Below are 28,000 nucleotides of genomic sequence, written 5' to 3'. Positions count from 1 at the left end.
CGCGGGGTTGGGGGGGGGGTGGTTCTCAAGTGGAGACAAAGCAAGTTTCCTTCTCCAGCAAAATCTCACTCCCTGAGGTCCCCACGTGGTCTGGTTTCAAGGACCGTGGCCAAAGGTAATTGCAGATTTTGTCTTATTATTAAGATCATCATTTTAAAACTCACATAGATCACCAGTGAGACCAAACTGCCGTTTTCAGATTGTGAAAATGTAACAAAAGCCCCGAAGTCGAGCAGCTCAGCAGGATGTGGACAAGCTTTGATCTGCCAGGGAGGGTCTGATGCATATGCATCACTTCTGCCCATTATCTCAGTATATAAATGATCGATGCAGGAGGCAAGGGTCTGTGTCCATCAGCGGTTAATGAAGCACTGGGGGAGAGCAAACACATTTACTTAAGCTCATGTTTCGGGCAAGGAGTAGCCTGTAGCTCCCGCCATTGTCCACGGGGTCAGCCCTGGGGGTCGTCATTATCCGTGTGTGTCGCCACATCATTAAACTGCGCTACCCAGATTCATGATTAAGAATAGCATAGTAAAGCATGCCCTCCTCCAGCTTTCTGTTTTAACTGTGCTGTATAGTTTATTCTTTGGATCGAGATGGCTTCTGCGTGCCTTTTAAATTCCCCGCATGAAACCTATTATTTGCATTTCAAGCTTGGGTTCAGGTGTCTGTAGTAGATCAAAGGCAAAATTCTTTGTACTAAACTTAAGCATTCAAGCTCAGTCTAGAACACATTTCACAGTGTGTCAGGATGTCCTAGAGCCAAACGCACGGCCATGGAACCATCTAAGAACTGGGAAAATCCTTCCGAGGATGCAAAACTATCAAGGGCCTTGCCTCCTGGGAATGAAGCGGTTTAGAAATTAAATTTTACTCTTTGTGCAAGACCTTGGCCCTGTGTATGACTCTCTTCAGGGATTCTTAAAACTGTACCAGCTCTGAGTCTATAAGTAGCTCAATTCACTACTTAGGAGTTTAATTACTATAAGGTACGTCACAAAGCATTACGAGGTTTGTCAAATTCCCTAAAACTAGTTCCAACATGGGAAAATGGTACAAAGAAAAGAAAATGCAAGACAATTCTTCTCAAAATTAGAAGGTACGTTTTGAGCCCCAGCTGATTCCTGGCAGCAAACTCTCTCCCTGGTCTCCTATGGAGAGGGCATTCATTGTGTGCTTTGCTTTTCCTTTGCTTGACTTGGGTGCTGGGTGAACCTATCCTAACTGGTCAGGCAGCCTGGTACTCACGTCATTATTGCCATATGATACAACAGTCAAACAGCCCTTGAAAAACTAAGGATGTTTCTCTGGCCTAAAGAAAAGGTTGAGTGACTTCCCCCCTATTTGCAACATGAGTGTACATGAAACAAAAGAAGTGCACGTTTCATTTTACCCAGAGGCTGATAAGCATTTGGTATGCATTTCTATAAGCTGCATATATAAACCAAGCTCCGAACAGTACAGAAACATAGCTCATAGAGCTAGATCCCATGAGAAGGAATCTTCCAAACATGGCCGCCACACTTCTCATCTCAGATGCTCATCTCACAGCATCATGTTGACGCTCCTCTACTGAGTGATGAGCATGTGTCCTCTCTACTTGAACCCAGGCAGACCTTAGTGATGGCCTCAACCAAAAGGCACAGGGAAGTGATGCTATTGGGCTTCTGAGGCTAAGGTCGTAAGCATGCCATACACTTCCACCTTGTTCCCTTGAGAGGTTTCGTCTTGGAACTCAGCCACCATGCTAAGTGGTGGAAGCCAAGCCCACATGGAGGGGCCAGGCAGGTGTTCCGGCTTCCAGTTAGCATCCACGTGAAGATATCTCCAGACCATCCCAGCTCCCAGAGGTCAAGTGTTCCTAACCCTCACGTCTTTCCAGATAAGGACCTAGATGTTGTGGAACTGGGGCAAGCTGTTCCCTGTGCCCTGCTTGGGTTTCTGACTCACAGGGTCCTGGGGCACCATGCATTACTCATTTATGTCACTAACCTGGGGGGTGGCTTATTTTTCACTAACTGTTCTTTAGGATTTCATCCAGAGAGAGAGCGAGAGAGAGAATTAAATGGCTCAGATGACAGACTAAAAATACAGTTCTTACTTTTTTATGAAAAGGAATAACCCTCCAGACATGTATAATTTATGTTCATTTACGAAGCCCCTGCATGGCCCAGCATACCTTGTAATTTAAGGTGTGTTTATTTACTAAGCCCTGTTTCTATGCAGTGTGTCTCTCCCCTGCTCTCCAGCACTACAATCAATGTCTAAAACAAACAATTCATGGCACTGGAAATTTTCAGTGTCATTTGCAAAGAAAGAGAGAAAGAAAGAGAAGTTGGGGGAGGAGTGGAGAGAGAGACGGAGGGGGAGAGAGAGGGAGGGAGATATTTGTTCTGTGAATATTCATATCATTCTACTTAGCCTCTTTTGCATTCACATTTTCAATTTTGTGATATGACCAATATGCCATTTTGGCATACTGTGTATATCTAGTAACTTGTGAAGTCCTTTGTCTCTTTAGTATCTGTGCATGAAGTGTCTCCATGATGGTGTCTGGCCTTGAATGCAGACAATCTGCCTTCGAGAATGTTTACTACATGCATAGTAAAGGGGCACAGGCCTCCCATCCTCCCGTCCACCTTAGGTCTCAAAACAGCCTCTGATGGGCTCGTTCCGACAATGACTACTGGCCATTTCCAAGGGTTTGCCTCATTTTGTGTTTAACATCTTGAACTCGTTATGCAATATCTTCATTATATTACAATCTTCTTTATGATCCTTTAATATGCGCTTATTTTAAATTTATATATATATAAATATATATATAAATTTATATATATATATATCTCAGCACTTTACCCAATAGATTACATTTAAGACAAAAAATGGATTAAGCCTACTTTATCATAGGGCAATCTAATGCTTATTTTTAAGAAGAGAGGTTTAGGTTTAATTAAGACCTGTACATCTAAGATTTATCACTGTAAGCAGATACTTAATGTCTGTGTTTGGAATGTACTAATTAGATTCTAATTAGTGGGGTCAACACAGGGAAATCAGAGGTACTTCATCCTCTTGGATGTCTCTGCCTCTGCTCTGACTAATTACCTGAGCTCCTCCCAGTCCTTGGAGGACCAGGAGCCGGCACGCTTTAGATCCCTGCAATGATTTCTCCAAGGGAGGTGGGGCCCACAGACAGCAGAGTGACCAGGGGGGCTGGTCGCGGCCAAGTTTCTACTGAGTAACTCCCTTAGGGTTGTTCCCGAGGATCTGCACTGACCAAGACTGGGGAGCGATTCTTAAGCAAAGTCTATTTTGAGAAGTGCCGTTCTCCAGCCACGCAGGCCTTTCCACTTGGACATCGTTAGAGTTCATCTGATACGCCTTCACCCAAAGACCACTTCCTGTCTGAGGCTGTGAGGAGTAGGAAAATGCCTAGCCCACGGCCCTGCCCTGGAAGAGGCTGACAGGTTAGTAAGGCGTGTTCAGAGGACAACCATCACGCAAGGTTGCTTTCAGTTATTAAAAAATTCTCAGTACTTCCGGAGTCCATAAACCTTTTAAAGTGCATTTCTAAATTCAATATTGCTAAAAGTTCTTATCCAAAGGGATTTCAGTTGTCTCCATATACTGTTTCCTACATAAATCACACATATTTACCAAGAGCCTTGAGCTGCAACCCACAGACAGAAACCAAGAGTGGTCTGTGCCTCCGTCATATAATATAGGTTTAATAAGCCCCTCATCCAAGAGGCACCTGCATTATACAGAACGACAGTCATCACTGTGGTTTGTACATTTCGATGCTTCTTAAGTGTAGAATTCGCGACTCTCTGGAAACGTTTCCAACCAATTTACAAATCGTTTTCATCCCTCATTTGATTATTCTACTGAGAGTCGACTGGTTCCTTTGGCACAATCAATCTGACTGACTGGTAGGGGTGTCACAGCACAGCCTTTTAATTTATGCAGACAGCTACCCCATAGCATCTCAATCACTTACAGCGTGAAACAAGGGCAGCATCAGAGTCCCCAGGAAATGCTGCCTTTGTTTTACATGTATACCTAAGGATAGGGTTATTTACATCCCAGAAAGCCAGGGTGGTGACAGACAGGGCAGATGCATCAATGTCACAAGAAAATGCAAGTCAAGGTTTGGCAACAAAAATCAGCCTTAGAAGGTAGCTGGAATGCCATAATTTCATGCCCTTCTGGATAGAAGGCATATGCGATAATCACTGAATTATCAATCATAAATGAAGGTCTATCAAATAGAATACACTATCACATTAATATAAGAAAACCTTTTCACCTTGGGTTCAGATGGAGGGGGTTATGTTGGTTTCGGTATTTTTCTAGTTTTATCATCAAACTCTTAAACTATAGTCCAGGTTTCTGAGATATAATAGTGCGCAGTGATCAATGACTACTGACATTTATCATAAATTATTTGCTATTAGCATCATAAAAAGCTGCACAGGGACACAATGGGGCCACGTTGCCCGGCACCTAACAGGACCCCGCTCAATATTCGTCATCTGATTGTTTCGAAAGTTACTTAGATAACTGAATAAGATGCAGTTAAAACAACAAGGAGAAAGAAAGAAAAAAAAGTGAGAATGGAAGTCACTAACAATTGAGCTATTTTCTTAAATCCAAAGAGTCATTTTTGTTAAACTTAGTTGCACTATTTTCCCTTTGCATTTGGGCGGGTCCTGTCTGCAAACACGCAGATCTGCCAGTTTGTGCTGGTCCTGTGTGTGGCTATTCTGCCAGAGATGAACTCACGTGTCCTGGAAGCCCTTCTGAAATCTTGGCTCCAGGGAAAGGAGGGCGACGGCCACTTCCTGGAGGCCGGGAGGGCAGGCCATGGGAAAGTGACCAGACAGAAGAGATGCCCACTCAGAGCTGGCAGGAGAAGGATGGGGACGGAGCAAAGAAAGGCCAGGGCTTAGGCTTAGAGAATGTCCCTGCTTTCTTCTCTGGTCAGATGCTCTAGCAAGTGGTAGTTTCTTAGGGAACGTCTAACAGCAAGTTTTAGGAAATCCCAGAGCAATGGGACTAGAATTGCTGCTTCTGATGGCGACTAGGGAAACGCCAGGCCCATATTCCATGTGGATGCGGAGAAGACAAAGGGTCAGTAGATCCAGAAGCGGTCCCCTGAGATCGCTGGCCTGGCCAGGACAGGGAGGTTTCCTGAGGGCCCAGAGGAAGCTGGTGAAGGCTGTCACCAACCCCCAGGGAGGGAGCCCAACTCAGAAGATGGGGGTGCCCATCCTGATCCTGGATGACAGGCTGCTGCGAGTCGGGCTGCTGGGGATGACCCTGAGTAAGCTCTCTGCTGCCCAAGACGTGGGGCAGACACCTAGGACACAGCCGCAGCCAGCCTGGCACCTCATTACCACCAACGAGACCAGCCAGGTGGACCGGGCTCGGCCGACCCAGCCCTCCGGCCACCACGGGCTCAGGCCAGGGTTCAAACATGGAAGGAGGGACGTGGAAGGAGACCTCAGTGCAGGGTGAAGTCCTGCCAAGCTGAGAGAGGGAAAGGCTTTAAAGTGCAGGTGGTCCGAGAAAATGACAATGCTTGATTCGACTGGGTATTACAAAAACAGACTAAACGTTTTAATCTTGAAGTGGGTGAAAAATTATTCAACTGAGTTTACTGAATTGGACTGAATTCAATTTTCCTGCGGCTGAGGGAAAATGGCAGCTTGTCAAAGAAAAGTAATAGAAGGTAAAGTGTGTTTTTGCTCATGTTGATTGTTGCTTCCAGTTCAGACTTACACATGTGCTCTCTTTCAATCACACACATAAATATTTCTCTCTCATGTTTTCTTTTTTTAAAAGTTGTTTATCTTTTTAGGGCCACACCTCTGGCACATGGAGGTTCCCCAGGCTAGGGGTCGAACTGGAGCTGTAGCTGCAGGCTTACACCACGGCCACAGCAATGCAAGATCCGAGCCATGTTTGCAAACTACACCACAGCTCATGGCAGTGCCGGATCCTTAACCCACTGAGTGGGGCCAGGGATTGAACCTGCATCCTCATGGATCCTAGTTGGGTTCGTTATCACTGAGTCACAATGGCAGCTCCCATGTTTTGGCTTCTACGTGTGGTTTAAGTTAGAAAGCAGTGAAGCATCTGCCTGGTTGCCTCCAGAATGAACTGCATTAGTCACAGCTTCCTAGTCTGGGGAGATGAGTGCAGGAAGACTGCTGTCTCCAAAAGCAGCTGGTGGCGACTCAGGTCACTGTGGAGCTTGTTTTTTCCACTTGGAATATTTTCCAACTTCAAAACAGTAAATTGTGGGCAGAGGACATTTTGAAATCAGACTTGTTCTTCAAATAGTCTGTGGATGAGCAAAGGACTTGGGGAGGAGTAGAAATTCAGCACTGTCATCCCTGCCAGCCCCAGGATCTCTCTACAAACTTCCAGCCACTGCTCTTCCATTCACCTGTAGCTTTCACAGGTCCCTTCTCCCCTGATTCCAATCCCAAGCGCCCTGGACTAATGCTCTGATTATACATATGTTGCTTTGGCTTTGATTCTGTGTGCTCCTCCGGAATCAGAAGATTTCTGCTCTCTGGCAATGACACAGACAAGTCCTTCAGTTGAGGTCTCAACACAATGGCTCCAAAGCTGTATCTCTAGCCCTGATCATTCATCTGAACTTCAGATCCTGGCGAGGGCCACGAGGGCCCTCCCTGAACCTGGAAAAGGAGCTCCCCACCCTCCCTCCTGGGTCAACCTTAGCCAAAGTGCCCTAATATATCTCCTCCAAATACTTACTAGCATCTCAAATGATACATGCTTATTGTGTATCTATCTCCTCTCTCACCTCTCAGACTCACCAGGAAGATGATGTGATATTTTAAGATAATTCTAACATTTATAATCAGGGGAGTTCCCGTTGTGGTGCAGTGGAAGCAATCTGACTAGGAACCATGAGGTTGTGAGTTCGAGCCCTGGCCTTGCTCAGTGGGCTAAGGATCTGGCGTTGCCACAAGCTGTGGTGTAGGTCGCAGACAAGGTTCAAATCTGGCGTGGCTGTGGGTGTGCTATCGGCCAGCAGCTGTAGCTCCTATTAGACCCCTAGCCTAGGAAGCTCCATATGCTGTGGGTGTGGCCCTAAGAAGACAAAAAGACAAAAATAAATAAAGAAAATTTAGGATCAAATGAAAGAAGCAAATGTTAATGAAAACTAACTGAAGGCAAAGCTCTTAAGTTTTGTTCTCCTGACCTAGGATGGTCTTTAGAAAGGTTCTAAATAAATATTCAGTTACTGACTCACTCACCCATACACCAGGAGTCCACCTGACATTTGCACCTGGGCACATTTCAGATACTACAATTTGAGTCCATGACGGTTTTCCATATTTTCATTCTTTCCAATCTCAGTCAAGGTCACCACAGCCTACCCAATTGTTAAATCCACAGCCCTGAACACCTTCTTATCTCTGCCTCTCCCTTCCCTCCATAGATTGGCTGGCCAGTTGCTCCCTGTGAGTTCTACGCCACTACTTCTCACGTGGACTTCTTGGACAGCTGTCTTCCTGGTTGGCCTTCAGGTAGACACTGCTCCACATGGTACACATATTTACTTTTTCAAAGGCAATTATGATGCAGATACCTCTGTAAAATTCCCTAGTGGCTTTTCATAGCTCCTAGACCACAGCTCAGCATCTCTGGAAGAGCCTAGAAGGCCCTGAATGAATGGCCCTCTTGACCAGCAGCATCTCATGGCCGTCATCTCGCCATTCTACCCTAGATCTTAGGCTCCCATCTTTTTTACAATTAAGTTTTTAAATCCCTCAAATACCTGTTGTATTTTTCTGAGGAGGTGGAACTTCATTCCAATACTTTTGACATCCCAACAACCAAATTCTTGACAAGCTGCCAGTTTGAGGACTGAGAATACATGCTCTTTGTATTGTTTCTTGACACAACCTGACTTACCATTAAAAATAAATTGATTTTCCATCTAACGTGAGGCGTGAATTAAAAATGTGTCCACTGGTTGAATCTACTCCTGTTTGGAAAGGGTGTCACACAAATTTTGGCTCCATCACAGAGGTTTCTCATTTCCATTTATCCTGAATGATAAACTCTATCAACAAAAGGAAATGTGTATATGCATTGTAATTTTTTCAGAAATGCAATTTCTTTCTGAGATCACTTTAATCAGAAGAATAATTGCATTATTCACGAGCCATGTTCCCTTAATTGGAAGAGTTGGTCCATTATTACACAAGATAGAATCACCTTTCAATAAAGAGAAAATAGTTTCTGTTTGCTGTTCTTTCAACCAAGATTGTCACTCCTGAGTCAAGTGACTTACAACACAGCAGCAAAGTTAATCATTTAAGACTAGGAATCATCTAGTCAACCAGTGGAAACATGTCTAACAACAAGAGCAGCTGGAGAGTGTGCTTTAGAGGGACTCAGAAGTGCCTCTGCAACAGGATTTGGATAAAGGTCATATTTTTAATTACTGTGGGCACAAATTGTTTCAAATCGCAGGCTGTCCTTATTGGTACATAAAACGATCAGAGGTGGAACTTGGGGGCCTGTGTAATAATAAGGGTTGTTTCTCAAACTTTCCAAATACCCTGTTGTTAAGAAGCAGAGGGTAAAGAAAAACTCACCAAGAAGGTGATTCGATATTCTAAGACAGTCCTAAAACTCTTTTTATGATCAAAATAGAAGACGCAAATGTCAGGAGAAAGGAGTTGTTTTAAAAGGGGTCCCTATTTTAATCCCTTGTGCTGTCTAGGTCCTGACTGTTAAAAATCTATGCGTGATAATTCATTGTTTTATCCATTAATTCCTTTGTCTAGATGCTTCCAGGCCTGTTTCAGTGGACACAGCGAAACAGATGACCAAGGACTGCAGGAGAATCAAGGGTAAAGTCCCTGGAACCCCAGGGCACACCTGTACCATATGCTTCTACACCACTGTTGAATTCAACAGATACATGTAAAGTGTCACTTATGTTATGCAAGGCTTAAAAGATTCCTCAGAGACGGACTCACATGACAGGAATGGAATTATATGGTCCTTCTTGACACGTGACAGAGTCTAAATGCCATGAATGTTACACGCAACATAAACAAGTGCACATTTATACTCCGGTCCCCCTGAATAACGAGTGACATTTACTCAGAGCCACTGTGACAAACACCTTCAGCAGAACCAATGCTTATGCACCTTACAGAGAACATGGAACTCGGTGTAGCTAAAAGCACAGTGCAAATCTGTCTGACAATTGCAAACCTGGAGAGTGGAGGCTGGCAGTCACTGGAGGGGAAGGGGGCAGTGGTTGGCGCTGCTCAGTTTGCCTGAGTTGTCATAAGAGTGAAGCACGATGCTGTCTGTGCCTCTGGAAGGTTGGTTTATTGAGGAGGTTACAGAATAAGGTCAAGGGTGGAGGGACTGGGGCTCTGAGCAGGGTGTGAAGGATGGCCAGGAGAAGACTCTTGCTGGGGGCGGGCACAGGTAGGGGTGGTGTTGCTATGGTGACTGTGCAGAATCCCGCACAAGAGCAGGCGGTGATGAGGCTTGTAGGGCGTGGTCTGAGGCCTGAGGTCAGATTCTGACTCTGTCACTTCCTGTTTCGTGACCTTGGCAAGTTACAAATGGTCTCTCTAAGCTTCTGTTCCTCTTCTGGAAAGAAGAGGAGACTCAAGTACTGCTTATGAACCACATTTATTTGAGTTGTAAGTATGGATAAGAACAGATGAGACAGTTTGGTTAGAGGTCTGTTCTCTAAATTCATCTTAGCAGAGATCAAGTAATAATAACACTTAGAGCCCTTCCAACAACTCAAGGAGATAACAGATGTGAATAGCAGCAGCTGGAACAGAGCTAGGTCTCAAAATAGGATTGCTGCTGTGAGGATGACAGCCGCAGGTATTATCTGATTTGCAGGGGGTCACAGAGTTACACCAGCGTCCCACCTGGGAAGCCGCCTTGGCTGCGGTCTTGGGATGGGCCAGAGAGCAGGAGCCTAGTGTTTGAGCTGGGAAATCAGAACCTCCTGCAACAACTCTGGAATAGTGAGGGCTGGGGATGATCACGCTGTTGATGGAACTTGAAAGGAGAGGGTGATCCTTAAAAAGCATTTCAAAGGAAAAAATGAGGCTGAATAAAAACTAAAAGGCATTTCTATGAAGATGAAAGACAAATGGCTGATGATTTGCAAGCAAAAAGTGGTGAACTGGCTGTCCAGATAAGCACAGGATGTTGTCCCAAAGAGAGTTTGGCTGGGAAAAGAAGGAAACTGGCATCGATTCTGGTTGGTCTTCTCACCCCAGCTCACCCTCCATCCAGGCCGACTCTTCCTGTCTCACGGACGAGGCTGTCAGGGCCCAGGCTCAGGCCCTAGGCCTCCTCCCCTCCTGATCTCACCCATCCTCACGCCTGCACTGCCCTGTGTTGGCTGGTGATGGCAAGTCTTTTTTTTTTTTTTTTTTGGATTGAATTTGGTGCTTTATTTTTGGACATGTTGATTTTGGTGACAGCAAGTCTTGACTTGGCTCAGACATCCTGGAACATCCACCTGCTTGCCTCTCATTTCTGCTCAGAAATTGAATGTCAAACTACTGCTTGTTATTTTTTTTTAATCCCAAACCCATTCCTCTCACAGCATTCCTGATCTCAGTGAACCAACACTCAAACCTTCCAGTTCCTTGTGTCAAGTTCCCTGGTGCCCTCTTTGACTCTGTTCTTTATCACAGATATCTCGTGCAGATATTTCACCAGAGTCCAGAAGTTGGCAGCTTCTCCTGGGCCCCATGTGGCCGCCTCTGGGGACACTGCTGCCATCTCTGGTGTGGATTAAACAGCTGACTTTTTTTCCTTCAGATATTTATTTTTCTTTTCTTCTTTTTTTTTTATGGCTGCATCCGTGGCATATGGGAGTTCCCAGATCTAGGGAACTTCCTACGCCACAGACACAGCCACAGCCACGCCAGATCCGACTTGCATCTGTGACCCAGGCTGCAGCTTGCAGCAATGCCAGATCCTTAACCTGCTGAGCGAGGCCAGGGATGGAACCTGCATCCTCATGGATCTAGTCTTAACCCTCTGAGCCACAACGGGAATTCCTAAACAGCTGACGTTTGAACAGTCGTCTGAATTCTACCCATGGACTGTTCTCAACACAGGAGCCTCGTAAGTCCTACATAACCGTCTTTTTTAGAACCCTCCAATCCCTTCTCATCCCATTTAAAGTACAAGCTAAGACCCCCTAGAGTCCAGTGAGGCTTCCTGCACTTCCAGTGGCCTGTCCTCAGCAAATCTCACCCACTGTACTCTGGCCACACTGAATTCACTGCTGTTTTCAAACCACCCACAGAGCTTGCTTCCACTCAGGACATTTGCACTTGCTGTTCACTCTGCCTGGAAACTCCCTCCCTGAGCATTGCCATGGCTTCCCTTCCCTAGTCTTTTGGGTCTGTACTCAAATATCATCTCTCAGACACCTTCTGCGGTGACTCGGTATGACGCAGGAACACCTCTCTCCACCGCTATCCACCCTACTCTCTGTATCTGCTTGAGTTTTTCTCACAGCACGTACCATCTCATTTACGGTGTATTTCTGTCTTTATTAATTTATTTTACTACCAAAATGTAAGTGCTATGAGGGCAGAGACATTGCATTGTTGATAGCTGTGTCTCCAGCACCTGTGCCTGGCAGAGAAGCCTTGAGTAAACATAAATGGCACAAACAAACAAGTTTTCAAGAGACCTAAGTGTTGCATCTTTAGACAAACGTGCATTGAAAGAGCTGCACAGACGGAAAATGGAAAATGTTGGCCAAAAAAAATTCCTTTGGTAAGCCATAAGACTTGAAATAAAAAGCCTTAAAAAATGCAAATGGTAAAAGTTCTAAGGAAGGATGTGTTGCTTTGCAATGAAATTGAATCTGAGAGCACTTCTTTTGCTTATGATATGCCCAGTGGTAGACTGCTGTTTCACCCATTAACTAGTGTATGCATCCATCTGCCCATTCTAATTCATCCTAGTAGCTTCCATGATCCCGCTCATGGAGATTGGGTTTTGTTGTTTGAGGAGAAGGGATGGGTGGTGGTTTTGCTGCTTGTTTGCCCTAAAACTATATGGGAACAATTAGCTAGTGGTGGACGGAAACGCTCAGTGGCCATGAGGGCAGCTGCTGTGCATTTTGGAAGTTAAACCCAAGCTCCACTATAAGACATTAGACCTTGGCTAAGTCTCTAACTTTGTGCCTCTGAAATGGGAATGTGATTCTGCTGGTTTGTAATCCCATTTGAAACCCTAGGTTTCAGGCTTTTCAAATTTTAGGAAGGTTACAATGTATATACCGTAAATCACGCAACACCCACAGCAGGGTCTAATACAATTCACCAGCGTATCTGCAATGAAGTATATGAATGTCCACATGCAGCAGGATAAAGTAAGGGTATGAATAGCCTCATATTAGTGCATGAAAGCTTTTGCCAACAAAACGTTCAGGTCAGGCAAATTTTGTCTCCAGAGGAGTCAGACATGTTCGATCTTATCTTCCTGCTGGATTAATGTATTTAAACATTTATAATTTTCATGAAAATGCAAATGACTTTCATTACCGATGATGTTAAGCAATGATCTTCCATTACACTTGGCTCAGGTTAAACGCTGTCTCCCTCTCTCTGTTCTTTCTCTGCCTCCTTCTTTCCTGGGAGATCCCATGATCCCAAGGGCTGGCCCTGGACAGAGCTCCTGGAGAGAGGGTGGTTAACTGTAGCACAGAGCCACGGCTTGTGGGTGGGGAGAGTTGGCTTTGGGTTGGAAGCGCCCCTGCCCCCCATATCCATCAGTCCCCTTGGAACTAATCTACCCCCCAAATAAAGTAAAAGCCACAGCAGCTGGGCCAATGAACTCATCTACAGAAGCCTCTTCCCGACTCCTCCCCATCGCTATTCCCAAGCCCCGACCAGAGCAGTTTAGAAATTCTAGCCCTGCCCTGGTAAGTCACCCCCTGGGGAGGAAGCTTCTCCAGGGCCTGGTAAGTCAGGAGCTGGAGGAGGATGGCGGTCTTGGGCCCATTGCCCACTCACCGGGGTATTTAAACAACCCTAGGAGCCCAGCTGTAGGGGAGCCCCTTAGAGCTCCCATAGATAGGCACTTTTCAAAGAAAAATAGATACGGCTCCTTCCCATGGCTTAAATTTCTCAGGTATAGACAATCAGAGCAAAAGAAATAGAGGGTCTTAAAGAGGAGAATTTCCTTTAAGCATTTAAGTGACGAATGTTTGAATGGTTCCAGTTGTCAGCAGAGTGTCAAGCGGTTCCACCCAGGCTTTCTAAATGGCTGGCTACTGCCTGAGTGCAGCGGACCTAAGGCATCCTGGCTTTATTTACACTTATGATGACTTCTTAGAGTCGCTATCCTTTAACACAGCCAGACGGAAACAAAATGCCTATAATAGAATATGCATTGTGCCTGGTCACTGAATAAAGGTTCTCGGGACAGCTTACCTGTGTCAGGGCCTACACAGAGAAGCTAGCTTGTCTATAAATTGGCAGATGGATCTTTTCCAAGCACTGAAAACAATTTCAATGTGGGTTTAAAACAAGTCGGTTAATTTAAAATAAAACTAACTCATTAAACTGGACTCTCAAACTTCAGGTGATGATGTGACCAAAGCGCTACAAAGCATTAACACTACACTGAATTCAGGCTTCTAATGTAGAAGAAATATCATGCTTCTTTAAAAAAAAAAAAAAAACTTCTAATATTAGCCATTAACAGAGATAAATAACTACTCCTCATCGTTAAAAATGAAGAAACCTTAAAAAAATAAATAAAACTAACCAATGAAAGACTGATGAAAATTTCTTTAATAGTATTATACTAAAACACAAAAAAATGACTTCAAAACCCATAAATTCAAAAAAACAAAGGGTTTAGTCTCATATACTGTTAAAAAAACATGAAACATGTTCATTTATTTCCCACACAATGGGAACATGGAAAAAGAAACATTTACTCTTTCCTTATTAACTTCACGTTCCTATGTCTGCCACCTGTCTGTCCTCTCTACTGAAAAGGCTGAAAAGCTTCCCTCCCTGTGTGGACACAAGGCACTGAGGCTGGTGTGCGCTCAGCATCTGGAGGTCTCCAAAGGGAAAGGTTTTCCTAGGGATTTTCTTGTGTTGCCACGACTATTTGGTATCTAGACGTTTCTGCACAGATAGCACATGGCTAGCACGAGATACATCCTCCTGGCCCCCATAAACCTGATCGTCCCCTGATATTCCTTATTATGGCTTATCATGTCATTAACACTCAGCGAGGCTCCCAGGTGGACATCTAGACTCGTCTCTCACTCCTCTCTCTTGCTCTCAGCTTCCCACAGGTTGTCCAGCTCTGTCCATTCTGCAGCAAAAGGTGTCCTGGAATTTGACCTCACTCACCCTTTAGATCAAGGTGGTCAGTTGAATCTACAGCAGTGGGATTTCAACTTGACAACTGCAAGACTTGTGCTAGAACCCTTTTTTCTCCTCTCTCTCTTTCCTTCCTTCACTTCTTTCATTTTTTTTGGGGGGGAGGGAGGGCTGCCCCTGCAGCAGATGGAAGTTTCCAGGCTAGGGGTCGAATCGGAGCTGCAGCTGCCGGCCTGCACCACAGCCACAGCAACACTGGATCCGAGCCACATCTGTGACCTACACCGCTGTGGCAACAGCGGATTCTTTAGCACACGGAGCAGGGCCAGGGATGGAAGGCGCATCCTCACGGATACTGTTGGGTTCACAACCACTGAGCCACAACGGGAACTCCCTATAGAACTATTTTTTTTTTTTTCAAACTGAGTCTTATATAAACATCTAAGACATGAAACACTGAGATGAAAAGGCTACCTCAGCCTCTCCTTCACCCCTTCAACAGCCCTGGGGCCACGTCACCGCTGATTACAGGAAGGACCCTTTATCTCCTCTTCCTAGCCCGGCTTCTGCCCACTCTGGCCCATGGCCATCAGATTCACTTTCCTGACACACAGGTCAACCTCAGCTGGTGGGGAGGGAGGAGGCGTGTGGCACAGAGAAGACTCAACTGCCTGGGTTTGATCCCAGCTGGGCAGCTTCCTAGCCCTAGAGTCTTAGGCAGTTTCATGACCTTTTTCAATCTGTTTCCTCATCTATGAACTGGGGGATGAGCAATCATACCTCTTTTAAGACACTCTCGAACAGCCCCTTCATAGCGTTCCTGATTCCCCACCACTCACATGCGACGCTTTGCTTCTCCAGGCAGCAGTAGCTGGTGTCTACTGTTACTGGCTTTAGGTCAGCTGCTGAGAGATCTGTGTGTCGCGGTGACAAAGAAAGACTACATGGAAGGTGGGCAGTCTTCCTTGGGAGGAGTCTGACTTTCCCAGAAATTTTGTTTGCCTTACGTTTTTAGAATTTATTAAAGAAAAGGAAAAACAAATTCTGCCCCTCATTATTCTGAATAATACAAGAGCATCTGAGGAGATGCTGGCACAGGTCCATCATTTCCGCCCTGAAGAGGAGTTAAAGCAGTTCCCCCCACCCACTCGACACACCTTGAAATGGCACCACCAGGACCCTGGACTGAGCTGGCCCTGGGGCACTGGCCCATTGATGGAATCAAGGCTCACAACTCAGGCGAGAGCAGGCTATCCACGCTGCCTTTATGGGAGGGAAGAAGACAATGAATGAACCCCTTTGGCCAGTGTCTGTCCTGCCCCCTTAGGAGCAGCATCGCCAAGGATATTTTTCTGACCACTGAGATGGCAGTCACTAGTCCTCAGGGGGCTGCTGGGAGGCTTGGGGGAGCTTGTGATGTGAGTGTTTCCCAGCCATAGAGAAAAGCAACAGTAAAAATTAGTCAAACAAAATATGATCCTCATGTTAGAATGTGACTTGCCACTGCTAACGGTACACTCTACCCTTCTCTGCAGGGCCAGCTCTTCACAGCAGCCCAGCGCTCTGGTCTACTCCATCCTCGCTCGCTCCTGGCCCTGGAGGCTGCCCTCCCCGTGGTCGGTCTCCCGGCCAGGGCAGGGTGTGTCTGCACATTCTGCCAGCTTTGCATGGTCACCGCATCCCCTCTGCTCCCCGCTCCCCTCTTCTCTCCTGTCAGGTTTTCTCCACCCCTTTCCTCCAGCTGATTTTCTTCTCTGGACACTGAGAACGTTTCACTGACACCCCAGTTAGAGGCTCCGTTGGGTAGTTTCACGCTGGTGGTCAGCTGTGAGCTCCTTGTGCTCAAGAGCTGGAATTCCTCATCCCCGTGTCCCTAACGTGGTGCCTGCTTCCAGGCACATCAGAGACAGTGGGCACGTTACATGCCGACTGATGATGCCTGAGTGAAGAGTATGTGTTAAATGCTATTTCAGAAAACGAAGAGAACAGCCGAGGACACAAAAAACGTCACAGTTCGTTAAATCCACAATGTAGATTATGGGTAATTCTTGTTATAATATTTAGACCTTTCTCCATTTTCCAAATTTCATAGCAATAATTATAGAAAATGAAAGAAGGAGTAAAGAAAAACCCTGACACTTTATACCGCAATCCAGACAATCAATTACTGTTAAGTAGTCGTGTCAGCAGTTCTTAATGTTATGGGCACCTACCACTTCCTCCAGGAAGGTATGGGTTCGTGTAATACAAATTACTTCTGGAATTTTGAAAATTTGATTTATGTTTTCTTAATTTATTCTGACCTAATTCATTAGCCTAAGTTTTTCATGCATCTCACAGCTATAAGTCCTGCTCATTCAGCCGGGACTAAATCTTGGGTCTTATATGTGTGGACGCTTCTTAAAACATATCGGTATGATCCTACCTTTCAACCAAGGCCTCGAGCCCAGAAATAGAACTCTTTGTTTTAAAGAAATCAGGTTTGGGGAGTTCCCGTCGTGGCGCAGTGGTTAACGAATCCGACTAGGAACCATGAGGTTGCGGGTTCGGTCCCTGCCCTTGCTCAGTGGGTTGACGATCCGGCGCTGCCGTGAGCTGTGGTGTAGGTTGCAGACGCGGCTCGGATCCCGCGTTGCTGTGGCTCTGGCGTAGGCCGGTGGCTACAGCTCCGACTAGACCCCTAGCCTGGGAACCTCCATATGCCGCGGGAGCGGCCCAAGAAATAGCAACAACAACAACAATAACAACAACAACAACAACAACAAAAAAAAGACAAAAAAAAAAAAATAAGAAATCAGGTTTGTCATATTTAAACAAAAAAAGGCATCAGTACAACTGGCTATTTCCATTTTATCATCAAAAACCAGAGTCCCATGAAACTGAGTATAAATCTCATCTGAGGATTAAAAAGAAAAGAAAGAAAGAAATGCCCTTATGTGCTTTTAAATATAAAGTTGCCCGCTTGCTAAAAATACAAACAACAACGAACAAAGCATACTCATGAGTGCTAGAAAAAAATGGCCTATAGATAGTGCAAGTTCATCATTTAACGTTTCCACCTGCTACATATATATGTAAAATCATAATGACCAGAAAAAGGACACAGTGGCCTCTAAGATGTTAAACTCCATTAATTCCTTTTTAAAATGGAAGAATAGGGAGTTCCCGTTGTGGCGCAGCAGAAATGAATCCAGCTAGTATGCATGAGGATGTGGGTTCAATCCCTGGCCTCGCTCAGTGGGTCTGGGATCCCGCACTGCCATGAGCTGTGGTGTAGATCGCAGATGTGGCTCGGATCTGGCATTGCTGTGTCTGTGGCGTAGGCCAGCAGCGTAGCTCCGGTTCAAGCTCTAGCCTGGGAACCTCCATATGCCTCGGGTGCGGCCATAAAAAGCAAAAAGAAAAAAGAAAGAAAAGAGCTTCTATGCATTAATCCATAGATCTTTATAGCTCTGTGATTAGTGCTATTGTTAGTCCTATTTCGGTCTAAGTCGCTTGAGGCACTGAGCTGCCACGAAGCCCAGGCAGTTGGGCCCCAGAGGCTGGGCCCTCCTGGCTGAGCACACTGGCTCCCCCAGAGCAGGCCTTGGCAGATGGGAGGCTTTAGGGCCTGCGAGAGCATCTTGCTCTCCATCTGGTCCTCTGTCCATCCAGGGTTGTCTGAACATGGGCTAGAGCCACTGAGGACACGTGGGAGAGGTGTGGTGTGACTCAGCCGCACACCTCGCTCTGTGGGTTTGAAAGCCCGGGTGTCACGAAGTCCAGAGCAGGGGTTAAGCTTCATGGAAATGACTTTCCAGAAGCGACACTCCGTGGACTTTCAGACAGTGTGCCCTGGAGTCCTCTCCCCCAGTCACCTCTGCTGCCTACAAGCCACCCCTTCTGTTCAGGCCAGGTCTTCAAGCTTCTGGGCGAGGGGGTTGACACTGAAGGGAGGTGTTTAGCTTCCTACAGCTGCCCTCACAGTGGACCACGGACCAGACAACAACAGAAGCCCGCTCTCTCGCAGTTCTGGAGGCCAGAGGCCCCAAATCCAGCGGTCCGCAGAGCTGCTTCCTTCTGGAGAGTCTGGGGGAGAACCTGTTCGTGCCTCTCTCCTGGCCTCTCCTGGCTCCCAGGGCCAACTAAAAACCGGCACTTGTCCTCTGCCTTGGCAAGGATTAGAACCCAACCTGCTGCGACCACTGACCGCCAGCCAGCACCCCTGAAAGGAGCTCAGGTGGAGATGTGAAAGGCACCCTGGGCTCTGGGAAAAACTGGCAGAAAAGGTGTTCAGGGAGTTAGATATTTTCAGGAGAGGGTTTTATGAGCCCAAGTTCTTGCATCTCCTCCTATCTCGAACAACGCTAAAAGCGTCAACAGTGCCATCTGCTCCTCAAGACCAGCAGCGAGCCTCTGCCAACGTGTGTATCAGACCGCACGTAACCCCTTCGCCAAAACCGTAGAGGTGCTGCCCCTCCCCCAGCCCGACCTCCCTCTTCAGAGCAGCTCCTCAGAGCCGAGACCCTGTCTCCCGGGCTGTCGTCCTCATTTTGCCCCCCATCAAACTGAACTCCCATGCTGTGCTTTTTTTCTTCTTTTCTTCAGTTGACACCAGCAGTCCCTGGCTTGTAGCTGCATCTCTGCAGCCTCTGCTTCATGTCTTCAGCCGGCCTGGCCTTCTCCTGTGTGTCTGTGCGTCTCCTTGCAAGGAAGTCAGGCAGATGGACTGGGCTCCACTCTCCTCCAGTATGGTCTCATCTTCATTTGACTACATCTGCAAAGACTCTCTTTCCAAATAGAGTCACACTTGCAGGCGTTTGGGGGACATCATTCAACTCACAACAGGAGCTGAATTTTTTTTTCCTCCTAAGGCACCTGAGAATAATGCCTTTTGGCTTCTGAGGACACTAATGGAAAATATAATTCTGTGTGTAAGGAAGGAGGCCAGGGGATCTCTGAGTTGTAGAGGAAAAACCTCATGCTCTATATCTGCTGCCACTCTCCATACTTCATTTTTTTTTTTTTTTTTTTGGTATTAGGGCCCTAGCCGAGGCATATGGAGGTTCCCAGGCGAGGGGTTGAATTGGGGCTGCAGTTGCCGGCCTACACCACAGCCACGGCAACATCCCATCTGAGCAGGGTCTGCAACATATAGACACCACACCTCGCGGCAACACCAGATCCTTAATCCATCCAGGGAGGCCAGGGATCCGACCTGCGTCCTCATGGATACTCGTGGGGTTTGTTTCTGCTGAGTCACAGTGGGGGCTCCTCAGTACTGCATTTCTGAGACCAGATGTGTGGCTGCTTTCTCTGCAAGAGACAATTCTCCAGTTCTCTGCCAACACCAGATCTCCATCCTACAAGTCTACTCAGGTCTGACACCCCCACCCCGTTCCACAGATCGAGCCCCTCCCTTCAGATGCCAACAGTAAGTCCAGGTTGTCACATGTGTTTTTGATCAACTGATTATAAATTGGAAGGTCCCAGCACCCCCTCCTTGGGGGTCAATCATTTGCTAGATTGATTCACAGAACTCAGGGAAAGCTTCCTAACTAGGCCATACAACTCAGGAATAGCCTGATGGGAGAGGTGCATGGGGGAGGTATTGGGAGAAAGGGGTTCGGGGCTTCCTGCCCTCTCCGGCACACCAGCCTCCTAGCACCTCCACATGTTCAGCAGCCTGGAAGCTCTCTGAACCCTATACTTTAGGGATTTTTATGTGGGCAGGATTGATTAAATTATTGGCCTTTGGTGATTACCTCAACCTCTAGCCCTGCTCTCATTCCTGGACTGAAAATTCCAACTCTCTAATCACAGGGCTGGTTTCCCTGGCAACCAGCATCCATAGCGTGGTTATCCAGGGGCTTTCCAAAAATCATCTCATTAACATAAATCAGGTGTGGCCAAAAGGCCTTGCTATGAATAACAAAGGGCACTCCTTCACCTTTATCTCTTTGCAGCTATTTCAGGAACCTTGGACAAAAGATCAAATATTATAACAAAAGATGCTCCCCTTGCTCTTATCTCTTGGGGAACCGCAGGGTTTTAGGAGTTGTGTGCCAGGAAGGGGAACAAAGACCAAATATTTATTTCTTCTTACAAATCATAATATGACATGCTGTGCCCGGTTGCAGAAGGGGAGGCTGCATGCAAGGGCTTGTGTTATGCTCTCAGAAACATAAGAAGCCAAGGCAACCTGCCTAATCTTCAATAAGTCTCTAAGAATGAGCAATAGTGCACTACTCCCTTTTTTTTTTTCTTTTTTTTTTTTTGTCTTTTTGCCATTTCTTTGGCATATGGAGGTTCCTAGGCTAGGGGTCCAATCGGAGCTGTAGCCACCAGCCTACGCCAGAGCCACAGCAACTCGGGACCCGAGCCGCATCTGCAACGTACACCACAGCTCACGGCAACACCGGATCGTTAACCCACTGAGCAAGGGCAGGGACTGAACCCGCAACCTCATGGTTCCTAGTCAGATTCGTTAACCACTGCGCCACGACGGGAACACCACACTACTCCCTTTTTAAGCATTAGTAGTAAGGCTGACAGGACCAGTCTAAACTACGGATGTTGCTCAATAGCAGAACTAAAGGGGGAGCAGAGGCTACAGTTACCTGCACTGACATGAGAGCTGCTCAGCAGCCCCCATCATCATTTTCAAGACTGAAATGGAGCAGGGCTCCGCAGGGGCCTCCCAAGAACAAGTCCCCTCTGTATCCCCCCATTTCTTGTTTGATAGACATAGGCTTCATTCAGCCTTCTTGACCTTTCCTGAGTCCCAAGGGCTGTTTCAAATAGATGCTGCTCAGGGAAGGGAGGGAAAGCAGTAACGCAGGAGGAATAATCCAGAAACCATAGGGTAAGACCTACTGCAGAGCACAGGGACTCTACTTAACATCCTGCAATCACCACTATGGGAAAAGGATCTGAAAAAAGAATGGATATAGGTATATGTATAACTGAATCACTCTGCTATACACCTGAAACTAACACAATATTGCAAATCAACTGTACTTCAATAAAAACAAAAATGAAAAATGAAAAGAAGCTTTAGTGCAGCGATTAAAGGAGGAGCCCAGTTCCTCCTCAAGGAATGTGCTTGTACTTAACAGTATCTTCTGCAAGAACTAAGGCCCCCACCCAGGTGGAGGATGGTAACCTCAGGTGGAGCACAGACTCCTGGAGCCCCGCCCTCTGATTTCACCACCAACCAATCAGAAGACAGTCACACACCCTGCAGCCCTCACCCCACATTTTGCTGATAAACACTTTTCCTCTCCAAGCATCAGAGGTTCATGTGCTCCTTGGTTGGCCTAACAATAAACTTTTTTTTTTTTTTTTTTCCTTGCTCCATACTTGGATGTTTTGGGTTGTTTGGCCTCATTCTGTGTTGGACACGTGCACCCAATGTTGGGGAACAAGACCACACATCCGTGTCCTGGTGCTTCCTGTTCCTGTTAGCATTCAGGCTGTAAGTCAGCGTGCTCAACACTTTAATGCTTCACATAGCAATAAATCCATTGGATTATATATGGACTTGACCTTTTCGATATTCCAAGTCTGACGGACTGGCTGTTCTAGTCCCTCTCTTGCTTGTAATTTTAGTAACCTGGCTAGGAGAAGTGAGCTGGCCCACCAATAAAAATGAACAGTGGAAAGAGCAAAGTCATAAAGCCAGCACAGTCTCTCAGAGACTATACTTTTGATATCTCACTATTTTTTTTTCTTTCCAGAGCAAGCAATCATACATTGAAAAGAGAAGAGACAAAAAGCGACTCTGATCAAAATAAACAGTGCTGCTGTTTCCCCAGTTAATGTCATTACTCAGTTCCTCAGTGGTCTTGGTCTCTGTTTGCTAGTGCCTTCAAACACTTTATTCTAGAAACATTTTTTTGTCTCAATCCGATTTAGCAGAAACTTTCATATAAAGTCCTGTGACTCAACAATAAAACCCATGGCTTTAAAATTTATCATGATAACTCCTGAGCTCTTAAGAAACCCCCTCTTGCTTGGCTCTGTCCACACAGTTCCTTTGCAGGAGCAGCCATGAAGATGGCTAAGCTGCGTTCAACTGTCTTGGTTACTGTGTAGCATAAATCAACCACCCTAACAGAATAGTCAACCTGCAGGTTATGCGAATAACAGTTGACAGCTTCAACATCTAGGCAACACACTCTGATTTCTGACAAAAGATGAGAAAAGGCAGATCGTCCTTTATATACCAAGTATATAAATTGTATTAGCATTCTATTAAAATAAAAACACAAAACCTCAACACCATTAATTAGCCATATGTCCATTTTTAAAATGCTAACGCTAGATGATAAACAACTCTTCATACCCATGTAAATGTCTAAACAAAACGGCAGTTGTAAACAATGTATCGATTTGTTTTTTAGTGGTCAGTTTCAACACGCTTTTCACTGAACTATGCTATGGGATGCTGGTGTCCATTTCCACGCTATCACAGCACACTCTTAACTGAAAATTAAAAAAATCCTAAAATTACATAAGGCCTTTCCCTTACTAATCTGTAAGTAATTTATTTCAAAGAACTCTAGAGCTGCTGGCCGATTCCAGAATCATCCAAAATTATGAGGTCTTTTCAATGTGTTTCCTACCCAGTACGCATAAAATCATAACGTCAATGGAACATGCCTTGCTTAAAAGGATGTGCATCACCACTATGCCATCTTTCCCGACTCTAGGATTGAAGAACCGCACCCAGAATCCCGCCCTACAACTTCACGCGTCACTCGTTCATCTGCGGACATGGCTGTGGAGGGACATCCACTTGGCCTGGCTTTCTGGGCACTAGTAATGGACAGCGAAAGAAATCAAGGCAGTCTCTGGACTCCAGCGCTTTAATTCAAGAGGGCACGACAAAAGCATGATGAAGACGCTGAGAAATGATCAAGTGACACAAAGTCACTTGCTGCCACGTGATATGAGGGCGAGGAGTGTCAGAGGTCCTTGGAGAAGCCACTGTGTCTTCACAGAGCTGCTTGGAGCCGCACGTGAGCCCTGCAGAAACTGGAAGAGATGCCAGACAGAAGGAGCAGGGGCACAAAGACCCTGAGGGGCAAGGGTACCGGACGATTCCAGGAATGCCATGGCTGCGTTGGGGAGAATGGCACGAGGAGGTCAGTGACTTAGCAGGGGCCGGTGCTTAGCATGAGCACTGCGATGGTCATTTACGGAGGCCACGGAGACTGGGGCAGGGGCCGGATCATGGCGGCCTTGCAGCTGTTTTAGCTACTGGACTGAGATGCCACTCAAGGGGTTTGGGTGGAGAAGGGACATAATCTGAGTAAAATTTTAAGTGGATCAGCTTTTGTCTCTTTGGAAACTGGTCTGCATGGACACAGGGCGGTCAGCTAGAAGGCGGCTGCAGTAATCTAGGCAAGAGGCAGTGGCACCTCGGGCTAAGGTAGCAGCAGTGGCCAGATCCTGGGAAGTGTTTGAAAGAACAGTCTGCAGGGTTCACTGATAGGTAGCATGTGGGGTGTGAGATAAAGAGAGGTGCCCAGATGACTCGGAGGTGACGCTTTGGGACTGAGCACTGCAATGGTCATTGAGGGAGGCCATGAAGACGGAGACAGGAGGAGGAGGATGGAGCTTTCACGTGTGAACGGATCCAGTACGGATGCCATTAGGAATACCTGGGAAAGTCAGGGAGGCAGCAGGTGGTTTAATTTCAGAGTTCAAAAGAGAATTTGGACCTAGAGATACAAGTATGGAAATGGCCGGCGTATGGTGAGTATTTACAGCAACGAGGAGCAGATGGGACCACCTAGAGAGGGAGTGTGGGTACGCAAGAAGGATACGGGGTGAAGGGGTCTAGGACTCAGCCTGGGGCGCAGCCTGTAAACTGAGGTCTTGGAGATGAAGACGAACCACAGTGTCCCACAGTATCAGAAAGTGACATCAGTAAGAGGTGAAGAACCTAGCAGTCAGCATAGTGGGCTGGCCATTAAAAGGTGGCTTTGCGATATCTTTTTTTAATCAATTATCCCAAACAAATACAGTTTACACTGTCAGTTTTATATGAGTATACTCATGCATTGTTATTGCTGCTACCTGGTCTCTCTTCATTTTGTTGATGGCTGTTCTAGTCAAGGCTTTAATCTAAGAAGGATCATGTTTCATTGATTCTAAGATGCACTTTTTTTTCACATTCTAACATCTCTGAAATCAGAATGTGTCCCTTTTTCCTTCCTAGAGGAACACACCAAACAGATGCATCATATAATTGGTGATTTGATGAACAAATGTATTTAAAGTCAAGGCTCCTTTCTGCTGCCCCCATTTGACATAAAAGTAGGAGAGGTGGGTTCCTGTGCTGCCACAATCGGGGTGAATGTCCCCTGGGTGATGAAGAGCCCAGGGAAGGAAGGGGGTGGGCCACCCCTGTCAGTCACCTTATTTTGCCCGGGTTTATCACTGAGCAGCTCTGGGTGACACACACCTCCAGTGACTGTGGCCTCCAGGAGGCAGGCATGTCCAGTCTTAACCTTGCAAAGAGGCTTATTCTGGCTCCATTCTCTAGCTGTTCTTTTCCAGGATTCATACATTCTGTAAGCACTGAAGCTAGGTGTGTGACCTTTGAATCCCCAGAATTTAGCACAATGCCTGAATGCAGCTGGTGCTCAACACATGGTTTTTTTATTTATATTTTTTAAAATTTATGTCAACATAGCCCCTCCACTATTTGGGTGTGAACCTGTGTGGCCCACAGTCTCAGAGGAAACGTCTGACTGACTTCCTTCCCCAGCAGGGGTGGGGGCAGGTGACTGACTGACCACACTCACTGGAAGCCTTATCTGAATGCCAGGGACCAGATCCTGATGTGGTCTCCATGGAAACACAGAGAGGAGTGCTTAGATCCTTGCCCAGAAACAACAGATGCCTACTTTAGGATGATAACGGAATGCAGCATTTATAGATAGGACAATAACCTATGTTATGAAACATGCAACTTAATAGGTCTCTCTGATGAAAAGGCAAAGACAACTGAGAAGCTGTAATTTACTCCCGGGGATGGTGGAGGTGTCCAAGGTTCACGGGCAGTGGAAACGAGCAGCAAGAATTAATCTTCCTCATCGGCTTGTCAAGCCATTATCTGCGTGTTCACTGCTTACTGTGCCATATTGTCGTCGCCCTCGTCTTCTTATATTTTCTAACTCATGCATCCGAACCTACTATTCTACTTAATTCTCACCTTGCATTGTGACCTGTATTCTGTGTTCCTTTCAAGAACATCCTCAAGGAATTACAAAGGACTTTAAAAAAGAAAGACATAAAATGTTTTACAGATCCTACAGAAGCCTTTTTTTTGTGAAGATGGTGCTTTACATATAGCGAAAACACCTAGGAGAGGAGCCATAAAAGTAAATTTGAAAATACATTTGAAATGCAGATGGCGTTTGCAGTGGTGGTGTGAAGCTGCTTTAGGGCACACAACGTTTAGCAAGAGCTCTGCTTAAGTCTTCAATTATCACAGTTACTTGAAGTATGTGACTTCTGAGAAATCCTCTGAGACCTAAATGGGTCACCCTCTATAACTACAACTCACGACCCCTCATTTTCTCCCTTGGGCTACAGAATCTTCTGAGAATACAGAGTCTGGGGATGGTATGGTGCCCCCAGGAGCTGTGGGCTGTGAAGAAGAGTCATTGGCCCAGTTTTGTACTGAGTTACCCAATAGAAGAGAAGCTATTAGAGTGTATCTAATAGGATCTGTTTCAGCAATATGAATACATACTGCGAGAGTCACATCAACCGGTAGCAATTGAGTCCTACCTAGCAATAGCCATTGGAGTAGTATCCATAGGTACTATTTGTTTGTTTGTTTGGCTTTGGTTTTTAGGGCCGTACCTGAGGCATATGGAGGTTCCCAGGCTAGGGGTCGAATCGGAGCTGTAGCTGCTGGCCTACACCACAGCCACAGCAATGCAGGATCTGAGCTGCATCTGTGACCTACATCACAGCTTGTGGCAACACCAGATCCTTAACCCGATGAACGATGAACGAGGCCAGGGATCGAACCTGTGTTCTCATGGATGCTAGTCAGATTTGTTGACCGCTGAGCCGCAACAGGAACCCTGCATAGGTACTATTACCTACCAGTATCTTTCAGGGTAGCATGAATAGGTCCTATTAGAGTAGTGTCTACTAGACTCTACCAGGGTACATTAAAAGGCACTATTGGAGTATCTAAAGGTATTTTTCAAACAAGCAGCTTTAACTTTTCTTTTAAAGCAAGGGCCATTGCTTCATGGATATGCATAACCTCAAACTCAACCAGTATGTGAAGACAAACAAAGCTCATGTGTGGCAACTACCAAGGCTGGCTATTTCCAAGACCAGTTAAAATGCCTCAGAGCAGAGGTCAGCAAGCTGGCCCAAGAGCTAAGAATGGTTCTTCTTCCCTTTTTTTTTTTTTCCCCCAAATGTTTAGGGAAAAAAATTAAAAGAACACTGTTTCATGACAAGTGAAAATTTTATGAAAATCAGATTTCAGTGTCCCTCTGGTGTTTTCGGAGCCAGTCACGCCCACTGATTTAGCCTTGTCTGGGGCTGCTGTTGCCTTGTGACAGCAAGGTTGAGAAGGTGAGACTGGAGACCATGTGTCCTAAAAAGCCTAAGATATTTACTACCTGGCTCCTTACAGTAAAAGTTTGCCCATCTCTGCTTTGGAGTGGCAGGCTCAGCCACAAGTCCACCTGTTCTGAGAGCCTAGCGATCGGGTTTCACCTAGGGTGTTGCTGTAAGATTTGGTGACCCAGTTCTGAAGGGTGTAATAGGATACGAGCAGGAAAGAACATTCCAGGAAAAAAGCTGGCTCTGGCAGACTACAGGGATGAGAAAGAAAAGCGCCTTGGCGGTGTAATTAGTATTTAAGTAGCTTTGTCTAAAACGATGCTCAAGTTCTTTATCACGTTCCAGCAGGGCGTGCACAGCCTCTCAGCTCACTATTACCGCAAATTTCCCTCAATGAGTGTATATTTGCTTTGGCTCCTGTGCTCTATTTTGCATCCATTTATGTGATTCTGCAAGTCATAAAATGCCCCAGATTCCTTTCATTAAGGTATTTGCACCTGGATAAAAAGATGGAAACCGATTAGAACAATTCTAGGTGAGTTATCCACGAAACAGGGATACTGCAACTGGATTGTCTCTTCTGATCTGGAAAAATGGGCTGATAGAGAAGAGAAAAAGTTATTCTCTACAATGAAAACTTAGCCTTGGAGAAATGTTTCGTGGGGAGCGCCGGGTGGGGAAGTGGTGTTGGGAAAGATGGAATTTTTCACAAGGTTGCTGGATGTCTAATCATGTCTCCCCATGATGTCACGAGGAGCAGGCTCACGGAATGTCCTGAGCTAGAATCAAGTTCTCAAAATCATAGCTGATGGATCCAAGACAAAGTACTGCCTTCTCCCAGCCTCGGTTTCCTTAGCAGCCAGCATTCCTACACTACTCAAATGAGATGGTGTAGACAGAGTGCTTTCTAAACTGTTGAGTGGAAACGTCTATCACTGATCCATAAAAGTGCACTGAAGATGTTTTTTGGCATTTGAACGTGATATTCACTAAAAGTT

General features: G+C 46.0%; 1 protein-coding gene and 1 long non-coding RNA gene across 2 annotated transcripts in view; one reads left to right on the top strand and one right to left on the bottom strand.

Annotated features, from left to right (window-relative positions):
- On the top strand, positions 1 to 26,826 carry LOC146405898 (uncharacterized). Its single transcript, XR_014843855.1, has 3 exons — positions 1 to 115; positions 8,844 to 9,392; positions 23,108 to 26,826. It is a non-coding gene; the product is annotated as an uncharacterized LOC146405898 (long non-coding RNA).
- PRKN (parkin RBR E3 ubiquitin protein ligase) overlaps positions 1 to 28,000 on the bottom strand; it is a gene marked incomplete at its 5' end in the record, with an annotated part of 1,030,308 nt that overhangs the window by 311,259 nt on the left and 691,049 nt on the right.

The sequence above is a fragment of the Sus scrofa genome, chromosome 1 (genome assembly GCF_054392235.1).
Source record: "Sus scrofa isolate SSC_HxYL_T2T_F1_AM1 chromosome 1, Sscrofa_HxYL_maternal_Yorkshire_Landrace_v2.0, whole genome shotgun sequence".
NCBI classification, from domain to species: domain Eukaryota; kingdom Metazoa; phylum Chordata; class Mammalia; order Artiodactyla; family Suidae; genus Sus; species Sus scrofa.
The sequence above is the reverse complement of the archived record's forward strand: the minus strand, read 5'-3'. Positions and strand labels throughout refer to the sequence as shown.